Source organism: Talpa occidentalis, unplaced genomic scaffold (assembly GCF_014898055.3).
Source record: "Talpa occidentalis isolate TD23 unplaced genomic scaffold, MPIMG_talOcc4v2.1 talOcc4.3, whole genome shotgun sequence".
Lineage (NCBI taxonomy): Eukaryota > Metazoa > Chordata > Mammalia > Eulipotyphla > Talpidae > Talpa > Talpa occidentalis.
In genome coordinates this window covers 71042874-71055358 of record NW_023603184.1, presented here as the reverse complement: position 1 = coordinate 71055358, position 12485 = coordinate 71042874, and the positions used below count along the sequence as shown (strand labels likewise).

At 36.7% G+C, this 12485-nt stretch overlaps 1 protein-coding gene across 12 annotated transcripts in view; it reads left to right on the top strand.

The window, feature by feature from the left end:
- The window catches only part of NCKAP5 (NCK associated protein 5), a 1249968-nt gene that overhangs the window by 17487 nt on the left and 1219996 nt on the right, over positions 1-12485 (top strand). For 9 of the 12 annotated variants that reach the window (XM_054699660.1, XM_054699656.1, XM_054699645.1 and 6 more), the window contains exon 1: positions 7960-7999. The exons of 2 other annotated variants lie outside the window; for them this stretch is intronic. The gene's annotated coding sequence lies outside the window, so the exon portion shown is untranslated. Of the gene's footprint in view, positions 1-7959; positions 8000-12485 lie in introns of those variants that run through there. One more of the 12 variants, XM_054699648.1, reaches the window with a different exon arrangement.

Genomic DNA, 12485 nt, shown 5'->3' with positions numbered 1-12485 from the left:
AGGGATGTAGAGGATCCAAATATGGGATCAGGAAAAAAAAGTAATTATAATAAAGTGAACATCAAAATCAACAGGCATTCTGTAGACATTCTGTAGGTGGGTGAGAAGGGAATGGGATCAAAACAGGGGTGGAAAGAACACAAGGGACTATGTTGTAATGGTACATGGGTGAACTGGTGGTGGGAATTTCGCGGGGACTATAACCGAGATGAGAAAGCCTACATAGTACAGAAATGAAAAATGATGTAAAAATATATAAAATAAAATAAAAATAAATAAAATTCCATTCTCAAAGGAAAAAAAAACAATTAATGAATGAAAGGATACATAAATAAAAGAAAGGTTTAGTGTCAAAATTGGGTTGAAGATAACTGTTGATGGTTGGTGTGGCTCATTCATTCCATTGATAGGCTGATTGGACACAGTTAAAAACTAAGGAGAAAAGGAGTCTCTAGAAAATAAGATGGTATCAGGCAAGTAGGTTGAGAACATATTCAGGGAAATGAGAGATTTCCAAGCATGACCTGGTGCTTGAGTGCTGAGGGCATGTTAATGCTCAGAGCGGGAGACAGTTTAGATTAGCATTAGTGTCCGGGCACTAGACTGAAGGTGTCTAACCCAACTCCTCCCATCTGGGTGCATCTCCTTTGTCCTTCTTGTCTGTACTGGTATTTCTTGGAAACTTTGTTCCAAGCCTCATGAGAAAAATGATTTGTTGAGATAATATCTGTACAATGCTCTAAGCCATTTCAGGTACCACCTCCTCTTTAAGGGTAATAATCAGCATTTCAGGTCACTGTTTAAGAAATGCTTTTATTTTTTTTGTGTAGCAGGAACATTGCTCCTCAAATAGTTTTCACCCGTGGGATGAGATGATGATGAGTGTTCTAACCTCAGTGTCTCTGACATTTACATCCACAAGCTTCTGGAAAGATTCACTTCTAAGACATCATGGTTATTTGAATGATTGTACCCAAAAGGTATTGAAATTTCTAATGGGCTGCAACAAGGTTCTATCTGTAACTCTGTACACTTTATCATTCACTCATGAAGATGTGAAAGTCAGACTTTGGATAATTAGAATACAAAAGCAATGGATATAGGCTGCAAAGGTGTTCTGAAGTTCAGTTAGTAAAAATGATGTCATAATCATAAGAATAGAATAGGACATGTGAGACTAAACTGAGATTTAAATATAAATGTTATAGTGGGTTAAACTAATTGCTATTCAAAAAAAAAAAAAACTAAAATAATGTGTTCTCTAGTGAACACTGGCAGAACTGTCCTGCCAGCACATCTTTTCTAGAAATTAACCCTCTACCTAAACCGAATGGTAGCCACGTAAGCACTTAAAGTACAACATGATGTAGGTGATAAGACCAGAAGTGGACACTTGACCCAAGAAAGAGAATCTATTTCTGAGGATTCCAAAATCAGATCTAAGAATGGTTAGACAGTCCCTTTTAGGAAGTCTGGGGTCTAAGAGGTAAAACCTTGGGTTAGCAGGTAGCCATGTCTCCACTATGGGGGCAACACAGGGATCTGATCTATATAGACAGGAACAGAAGAGGCTTCTTTCTAATTTTAGTTTCCTTGGGTCAGTTACTTCTGTGGCTGAGGTGCATCTTTATCTCTTGTGTCATTCTACTGTAATAACCGGACAGAATCTAGTAAATTCCCTTTTAACTCAAGCTAATTAAGTTTCTGTCATTTGCAACACAAAATTTCAGTAAGAATATTTAAACTTGAGCTCCAACATAGTGTATGGAATAAGGGTGGAATAATAATAAAGTATTATATCTCTAGATAGTACTAATAAAGTACTAAATCTAAACTCTGCCCTGATTACACTAGGGTGGACTACGGTGGTCATTTCCAGGCTCGGTTTTCTAAAGATGACTGTCAAGGGGTAGGTCTGAAGGAAGAGGATGTAGCTGTACAGAAATGTTTGAAGAGTTGTCATGTGGAAAACAGAGTAGCTGGTCTGTGTTGTCCAATGAACAAAATTGACAGCAAAAGTTGAAGGCTAGAATATAATATACAAGTTTCCTTTCTTAGCATTAGAGTTATCCAACAATGGATCATCATCTAGTGGAAGATCAAGGCCATCATCAATGGGAAGATTGCATCACAATTTGGATATTTACTTATTTGGTAATTTGAAATAGGTAGCAATTAATAATTAGTTTATAATTTATTGAAGATTTTCTATACGTGAACTGTTGTGTTTGACATATGCTTTATATGCATTTACTCATGTAAACTTCATAATGATCATATGAAAAAAGGATTGCCATATCCATTAAAAAAAACCCAAATGCCCAAAAATAGATGACTGGATCAAGAAGATGTGGTACATATATACCATGGAATATTACTCAGCATTCAAAAAAGATAAACACATGCAATTTGCAGCAACATGGATGGCACTGGAAGGGATCATGCTCAGCGAAATAAGCCAAAAAGAAAAAGAAAAATACAGGATGGTCTCACTCATAGCAGGAATCTAGAAAACTTAAATAAGGGACCAGGAAAATGAATATAAGAAAGTGAAAATCAAAATCAACAAAAAACTATGAACCAGAGACACTTTTTGGGGGTGGGGGGCGGGAGGGGAAGGATTGGGGTCAGAATGGGGCGTTTGCAATTGTATGGGGGAATATAAAAATAAAATTTAATATTAAAGAAAAAAAATAAAATAAAATTATTTATCAACTATTGTAACAAAGGGTAATATTGTGGCAATTTTTAAAATGCAAAAGATAATTTATGAAATGATGCTACTGTTAGTTTCAACTGTCATAAGTACTTGTAATTTTACCATTACATGGAATATTTTAAGTTAATAGATAGTTCTCAATTTCGACTCAATTCTATAGCAAATTGTAACCTTTCAGATTTTTAATAAGTATAAGCTATAGCACTTTCATTTCCATTATGATTAATTTAGTTAGAATTACTCAATTAACTCCCTGTTGTGCTTTCAGGAAGTGGTGAATAATGTGGTGAATAATGTCCTTTCATTTTTTTATAGTAGTAGGAAAACTCTCGTCTTAATATTTCGTAGTTGTGAAATTCAATTATTTCATCTTTCATAGGTAGGTAAGACATGGAGTTATATTTATTTACTTTACTATGGATAAACAGCCCCAAATCTTTAAATTTATCTGCTCTATAAAGATTCCAAAACAAATTGCTAAGTGGTCTGCTTAACATCAGATTGAATGGTGGGGGGAAGATAATCCAAAGTAGAAAACTAGCCCAACTTACCATATTCTTTATAAAATAACAAAATATTATCTATCACACTAAATTCTAACATACATTTTTTGGAGACTACAGAAATAAACCTATACTTATATGGACAATCTATGACAAAGGAGCCAAAAGTATACATTAGAGAAAGGAAACTTTCTTCAACAAATGGTACTAGGAAAACTGGACAGTCACATGCAGAAAAATGAAACTAGACCACTGTCTCATACCTCATACAAAAGTTAACTCAAAATGGAATAGAGATGTGGATGTAAGATCTGAAACCATAAAAAAATACATAGAATAAAACATAAGCAAAACACTCTACATCATTGACTTCAGGGATGTATTTGGGGAATGGACTCCAATGGCAAGGTAAACCGAAGCAAAAATAAACAAATGGGATGAAACCCAACTGAAAAGTTTTTGCACAGTGAAATAAACTATCATTAAAACAAAAAGATGCCCCACTGAGTGGAAGAAAATATTTGTATATCATATGTTTGACAGGGGACTAATATCAAAGATCTACAATATTCAACAACAAAAATTATCCAATAAAATAGACCCTTCTCCAAAGAAAACATATAGATGTCCAGCAGGAACATGAGAAAATGTTCATCATCACTTTTCATCATATGTAAATCAAAACCACAATGGGATACCACCTTACATTGTGAGAATGACCCATATTGAAAAGACCAGAATAAGTGTTGGGGAGGGTATTGGTGGGATGCAGACAGGGATAGCCCTTCTAGAAAATAGTATGGAGCTTGCTCAAAATATTAAAAACAGATCTGATGGTTGATCCAACATTCCTAGGTATCTAATCTGAAGTTACTTAGGAATGCACTAGAAGAATTACAAAAAGACTAATTCAAAGGGATATTTGCACACCTATGTTCGCTACAGCACTATTTGCAGCCATTATAGAAATAACCTCAGTGCCCAAGGATAGATGAGTGGGTAAAGAAGTTGTGGCATATATGTATAATGAATACTACTCAGTTTAAAAACAGATGAAAATTTGCCAAAACAACATGCATAGAACTGGAGGGGATTATGCTAAGGAACTAAGAAGAAGAAAGACAAATACTGGATGATTTGATTCATATATGAAATACAGAGAAATAAACAAAAGGAACAGACAAAACTAAACCAAAACAAACTCTAGAAATATGACTGCAGAATAGAGGCTAGAGAGGGGATGAGTGGGAAGGAGGCCCAATGGTCTATGGTGGAGGATTCTGGGTATACATTTGTGGAAGGCATGGTGTGGAAACACATAGCTTATGAGGTGTGAACCTATATCCCTAAATTATATACAGTGTTGTAAATCAATGTTCCCTCAAAAAGTTATAGAAACATTAAAAATATATTTTAGCTTAAAGAAACTCTGTAATTATCAATTTAATTTTAGACCCTTTTTTTTTTAACCAGACACTATAAAAATTCTGCTACAGTACATGATTTTTGCTTAATTTCCCTCATTCTCTTTTCCTAGTTTGTCCTACATTTTTTTTTCTTTTTAAAATGTCTGCTAAAAGACTGTACATAAATATACAAAGATCATAGCTAAACCAGATGCAGAGAGACTGACAGTTAATGCCAGATGCTGGAGATTCTTTTCAAATTAAATATTCAGGACCAGGTGGCTGAGTAGGCCTAACAAAAGAACACATGCTTATGAGGGATACAAAGATGGAGTTAGAAGAACTAGTTCTCATTTGGATAAAATTAAGTTATTTAATGAAAGCATGTAAGAAGGATTTGAAATCAAAGTAAAAGTGAAATTAAGTTAAATCATTTATTCACTTCTATACAAAAGGGAAATGTTACTGCAATTTGTAAAATTTCTTTTCAAAATTAATACTTAGGACAAATGCTAGTATTTATAATATCAGCTAAAGGGAAAAAAATCCCTTAATTATGCTTTAGTGACAGCATAATATTAAGTGTGTTTCCAACTCCTACAGACTGGTAATAATTAAAATAATCAACTTTTCTTCATATGAGTTAAAGTAGAAATAGAATCTCATAAAATACATTGTACTTCTTGTACAGCAAGATCTCATAGCTGAAAATCAGTTTGGTGCCTTATAGCTGGATGCAGTAAATGAACTGTCCATGTAGTTTGACTTCACCTAGAAGCTAATGACCTTAGAAGCATTTTAAGATGTTTGTGAAACACAAATGAAGTGAGTCATCAGAGATATGCTGCAATATGTGTTTGAGATACATGCTCACAGATGTGAATAATATTTCTTCTCAAGCAGATGAATATTGCTGTTGCCAAAGTGGTCACTATTTTAGAAAGTAATCAAATGAAGACAAGATAACTAATTTTCTTAGGCAAGGTAGCACTGTTTTGACTTAAATTTATTTCATAAAAATTCCTTTTTTAAGTATACAATAGAAGGTACTGAGAAAATAGTCTTTTAAAATATTTTAGAAATATTTATAGACTCAAATTATTTAGACTTGCTCTAGAACTTTGTTAGTGGGTATGGTGAGGCATCTTCATATCAAGGTATGGAAAATTGTTCCAAAAATTTATGTGGTAGTGTAATCCAATGATTATTCCAAGAACTTTTTATTATAGTTTTGATTTGCATTTTCCTGATGATAAGTGACAATGAATATTTTTTTCATTTGATGTCTTCTTCTGCTATCTCATATTTTTGTATTTTCACTGAATGAGAACAAAAATCAATGTTTTGTTTTCTACTGAGATAACATTGTTTCACAACACTGTAGGTTTACACCTCTTTAGGTATATTTTACCACACCACACCCACCACTAGGCACCCTCACTCCTCCACATTCTTCCCCTGTGTCTGTCATCTGTATGTCTTAATTGGAGAAGTGTCTATTTTGTTCTCCTGCCCATATTTTTTTTAAAGATTTATTTATTTGTTTATACAAGCACTGGGTACAGTCAGAAGCGCAGGAGGGTGAGAGAATTCACCAGAGCCAGAGGGGAGAACGGAGCAGGCAGACTGACGAAGTACACTGCTGAGGGGAGCAGCAGGCGCGGCAGGAGAGGTCTGCGTGCCATGTGGGACCCTCGCCCCGGCCGGGGATCGAACTGGTGCTGCAGAGGCTGCGGGCAGCTTCACAACCCAGCGCTTAACCCTGCGCCACCGGGGAGGCCCTGCCCATTTTTTGATTAGGTTATTTGCTTTCTTTTTGCTAAGTTGTATGAGTTCTTTGTAGATTTTGTGTAAATTTTGGTAATCAATCCTTTGTAGAATGTATGATGTACAAATATTTTCTCACTCTCAGTAGATATCTTTTATTTTACTGATAATTTATTTTAATGATATTTATTCCACTGTGCCGAAGCTTTTAGTTTGATATAATGCCGTTTGTTTATTTTGCTTTTGTTTACCGTGTCTTTGGAGTCAAGTCCCCCAAAACATCCTTGAAGCCAATGTTGTGGACTGTTTTGTCTATGTACTTTATGAGTTAAGGTCTTACATTCATGTATTTAATACATTTTGAGTTAATTTTTGTGTATGGTGTGAAACAGTGGTCTAGTTTAATTTTTCTGCATTTGGTTGTCCACTTTTCCCAGTGTCATTTATTGAAGGGACTTTCATTTTTCCAGTGTATACTCTTGGCTCTTTGGTCAAAGATTACTTGTTTGTATAAGCATGGGTTTATTTCTGGGTGTTTAATTGTATTCCAGTGGTCTACTTGTCTATTTTATTCAATTACCATACTGTTTTTATTACTATAGCTTTGTGGTATAGTCTGAAGTCTAGTAGTGTAATTCCTCTGTTCTTTTTGGCCTGGATTGCTTTGGCAAGATATCACCCACCTCACACCTGTGAGAGTGGCCCATAACAAAATATCAGAAACAACAATATTGATGAGGAGAAAAAGAAACCCTCATATACTATTGGTGGGACTGTACACTGGTTCAGCCCTTATGGAAAACAGTATGGAGGTTTCTCAAAAAAGTAAAATATATCTTCCATATGGTCTGGCAATTCCAATCCTAAGTATCTATTTCCCAAAATGCGAAAACACTAACTCAAAGAGATAGATGAATCCCTATGCTAATTGCAGCACTATTTATAATAGCTGAGTTGTGGAAGTAGACTATGTTCCCAAGGACTGATGGATGAATAAAGAATTTATGGTAAATTCACACAATGAAATACTGTTCAACTACCACAAAAAAATGAAATCATGCCATTTGCAACAACATGGATGGAAGTGATGGAACTGGAGGGGATTACACTAAGTGAAATAAGCTGGAGAAAGAAAAATACTGGATGATTATACTCATATATGGAACATCAAAACAAAGGAATAGACACAATTAAATCAAACCCTAGAAATCCTACCATGGAATTGAGGTTAGCAGAGGGGGTGTTGGGGGAGAAAGAGGGGGGAACCACAATGGACTGACTGGTGGAGGGTTGTGGGTGCTTAGGTGGTTGGTGTGGAATGACAATATGCATCTGAAGGGGTGTGGGGTAAGTAGGGGGGAAAAGCTTCAGGCTTTCCTGCCCTCCCACAGCGCATGTGCACTTGGCCAAAGGGCGTGGCATGCCGTGTGGCGTGGCATGCCGTGTGGCGTGGCGTGCGTGGCGTGGCGTGGCGCAGCGCAGTGCAGTATGGTGCGGTGCCGGTGCCGAGGCCGGAGGAGTGGAGTGGAGCGGCAAAGCGCGACGGAGCACGGCGACGACTAAAGGCGGAGAGCGTGACGACACCAACATGGCTGCTGGAAACGGTAATGAACCTACCCGGTGTGGGCTGGTTGCGCGACAAAGGGTATGAATTTATACCTTCAAAACACATACATTGTTGCCTCAATAAACAGTAACACAAGAAATTATATTTAAAAATAAAAAGATAATGTTTGATATGGTTAAAATATTTTAGACCATATTAAAATTATGGCAAGTGAATAGCTGTATAGTCTGTACATTGGCGTCTCCTGCATGTCCCTTCTTCCTCCTCCAGACCTTACAGAAATAACTACATTTCTGAATTTAGAATTTATAATTCTGGAATGGCTTCTTTCACTTCCCAAAAGCAAATTATTTCAATAATAAAAATTATAGAATAATAGAAATAAATCCATTTTAATTATGGATACTTTGTTGGCGTTCCTATAGAAAGAAACGCATCCATGAGTTGAGGTCTTACCCTAAACACACATTTCTTTTAATGAAAATCTTCAGAAATTTATTCCCAAAGACCACATGGTGGTTGTGATCATAACTCGCTCAACATGGCACAAACGAGAATATAGGATGTCCCACTAGTGAGATGATAAAACTGCAAAAGAAATAGTTTTAACTCATAAATACATTTATGGTTTCACAAAGATGATACAAAATACACATCAAGCATATAAAATGGAATATTTAAATTAGTTCTAAGATATAAAAAAATACAGAATGTAACAGTGTGACAAAGAGCAGTCTTTGTTACAGGATGACTAAACAGAAACTGATTAGTTCAATTGTTCAGAGCATCATTCCTATCACCTGTGATTGACCAAGTTGACTCTATGAAAATATTCTGGGAAGTTTAACTATTTTTTAGTAATATATTTTTACCATAATGCTGCAACATCATTTCATTTTATTTTAAGATTTATTTATTTATGCATACAAGAACGGGGGTGTAAGCCAGAGGTGCAGGGGGGTGAGAGGATTCACCAGAGAAAGAGCAGGGAGCAGAACAGGCAGATCTACTGAAATACACTGCTGAGGGGAGCAGTGTGGGAAGCAGGAGAGGTCTGCTGCGCCTTGTGGGAAGCTCCCTGGCCAGTTGAGACCGAAATCCTGCTGCAGTGGTTGGCAATAGCTTGATAGCACTGTCTTTAACCCCTGAGGCACTAGGGAGACCCCCAACATAATTTTAAAGTTTACATGCTTGTAAGACTTAAAGCAAAAATGTGATGATCCTTACCTATTCTCCCCTATTACCAGTTCCCCCTCCCCAGAGGAGCTATGTTCATTTTTTTTTTTCTACTATTTCTTCTGGAATTTAGTCTGTATTTCTGAACAATGTTCTTTTATTATACTCAATTTTTGGTGGCTTAAACAAGAAAGACTCTCTTATGGCTTTGTAGGATGAAAGTCTCACATGAGCCTCATTGGGTCAAGGTGTCAGCTATGTGCTTTCCTGGATGCCCTAGAGCAGATTTCTTTTCCTTCTCTAACTTCTAGATACCAACAGCATTCCTTAGCTAACTGCCCTTCCATCCATTTCAAAGTTATTGTTGCAGAGGCTGTTATAGATGAACCCCCAAATATGTGATGGGAGGTGAAACACTGAACCAAACTGCAGCAAGTGTAACAAAGAATTGAAACACCACACACAAACAGCAAGCAAGCAAAGGGAATTTTATTTTAAGGACAGAGGCCAGCTCCTGCAGCAAAGCCACCAGGGTTAAAGAAACATGCTAACTAACTGCTGGAGCAGTGAGCCAGCCTGAGAAGATACATGCAAAGAGAGATAAAAAGCAAAAACATTTCCCTCTTGTGGACAAGGGAATGGTCTCCAGTGGGTTGCTGCTGGTGAAAACAACTTCGGCGTTTTTGTAGTTATGCTCTTGTTTTGGGTGTCGGGGATGAGCTGTGGTGATTGTGCAGTTTCTTGATTGGTCAACCTTGGCCAATGTCCTAACATAGATTAACCAGTGATAGTGACATGGGCTTTTTTCTTGTTATTAACTTTTCTCTCTTGTTATGTCTTCTGGGGTCCAGTCCTTATCCCTCCTGTTATGTTTCCCAAGGTCCCAGTCCAGCCCCTCATTATCAAACATGCATCACTGTTTTTCTTTTGTGACTACAAAAGTAAAAAAGAACCTCTCTAGGGCCTCCCCGGTGGCGCAGCGGTTGAGCGCTGGGTTGCGAAGCTGCCCGCTGCCTCTGCAGCGCCGGTTCGATTGCCGGCTGCTCCCCGGCCACCGGAGGAGGGTCCCACATGGCGCGCAGACCTCTCCTGCCGCCCGCTGCTCCCCACAGCAGTGTACTTCGGTCCTTCTGCCTGCTCTGCTCCCCGCTCTGGCTCTGGTGAATTCTCTCACCCTCCCGCGCTTCTGACTGCACCCAGTGCTTGTATAAATAAATAAATCTTAAAAAAAAAAAAAAAAAGAACCTCTCTATGGTTATGTGTTGTGAATTGACTGTGTTCTAGGCTTAGCCCCTGAAAGAATTAATCTATCCCTTGTAAAAACTTTTGCTCATGATATTTTTCTTTCCTCCTATTGTTTTGTTGCTTATGGTTAGAATTTTTTTTTCTGTAATTTTTGAAGAGCTTCAGGTGAGAGTGGAGACAAATGCATATTCTATCAGCCATGTCTAGCCAGAATGTGCACTCATTTTACAGAAGAGAAGACAAAGTCTTTCAGATAACTTGCATTTAATCACAAAGCTGGTTAATTTGGAGTCTGAATTCCTACCTAAATTTTTCTGATTCTCATATAGGGAGGAAAATTAGATGAGATGATCTTGAAGTTTTTTCCCTAATCTATGTTTTATGGATACAATAAACCATGGTGATTCTCTGCATTTATTGCCTCTCTCACCAGAAAGGCAAGTTATATTTACATACATGTCATATAACTCATACAAGATTATAATTAGCTTCAGAAATGTATATATCTTTGTATTCATTTGTGTTGTAAATATAGTGATCACCTGATAAACATTAGCATGAAAAAAATAATGAATGCTTATTTGCCAAACAGATCTGATCTTCAATATCTCCTAACCTGTAGTTCTGGAGATAGTCACTGTCAGAACTAAGGCTCAGATTAGTCCCTCATACGATGTGATGGTAATTATAGAGCAGGACTGTGAGCTGACAGTCAGCAGTCTGCTCACATGTATTCCCAAGGCTTTTTCCTAAGGACAGTCGAGATAAAATGGCCATGCTTGTCTGTGTGGGTTATTACATGTTGGTAGATATTGGCGTAGGATCTAAATTCCAGGTAATTTTTCTTGCTAACACTTTTGGAATTTGGGGATTGACAGGCAGGCATCAACGATAAGGACATAATCCTTGCAGTTTCCTAGTCTGAGATAAAGTGGAAAAGTGTTGGACCTATTATCTTGGAGGCTTTAAGAGTTAAAAAGTTTGTAGTGTCAAGAAATGAGAAGAAAAGTCAAAGGCTGGCAGAAGATATTTACAAAAGTCACATCTGATAAATGTCTGAAAATATATTTTTAAAAAACTTTTAAAATTCAGCAACAAGGAAACACATAACCCAATTAAACATGAGAAAAAACCTTAACACACTTCACCAAAGAAGACATATAAGTGACAAATATGCATATGAGAAGATGTTCCACATCATGGTTAGAAATTATAAATGAAAACAACAATGAGAAACCAGTACCTAACGATTAAAATGACAGAAATCTACAACACTGACAATGCCAAAGGCCTGTGAGGATGCAGACTGAAATCTCATTAATTGCTAGTTGCCTTGGAAGACAAATTGGCAGTTCCTTACAAAACTGAACATACTCTTACCATATGATCCGGCAATCACATTCATTGGTATTTACCAAAAGGAGCTGAAAACTTATGTTCACACAAAATCCTGTATATTAATGTTTATAAAAGTTTTGCTCATAATTGCCAAAAACTTTGAAGCAACCAAGAAATCCATTAGTAGGTGAGTGGATAAATTTTGGTACATCAGGACAATAGGATATTATTCAATGCTAAAAAAAAATTTGCTGTCAGGCCACAAAAGACTTGGGGGAAACAAATTTATATTATTAAGTAAAAGAAACCAATCATAAAATGTTCCATACCATATGATTCCAACTATATGACATTTTGAAAAAGGCAAATCTAAGTACAGAGTAAAAGGAGCAGTGATTGCAACTGGTTAGAGGAGAGGGAGGACAAATAGGCAGAGCACAGAGGATTTTTAGGACAGAGAGACGCTTCTGCATGGAGTCTAATGGTATATACATGTTAATACTCATTTGTCCAAATCCATAGAGTGTATAGCACCAAGAGTAAACATCAATGTAAATTATGGGCTTTGGGTGATACTGATTGGTCCATGCTGGTGCATCAATTTATTACAGTATGTCTTTTTTGTGTGGAATATTGATAATGGTTAAGGTTGTATATGTTCTCAGTGGTAGGGAGTAATGAGAACTCTCTGTAACTTCATCTCAATTTTGCTTTGAGCCTACATCTTTGAAAAAATAAAATCTATTAAAAAACTTTATAGTGCT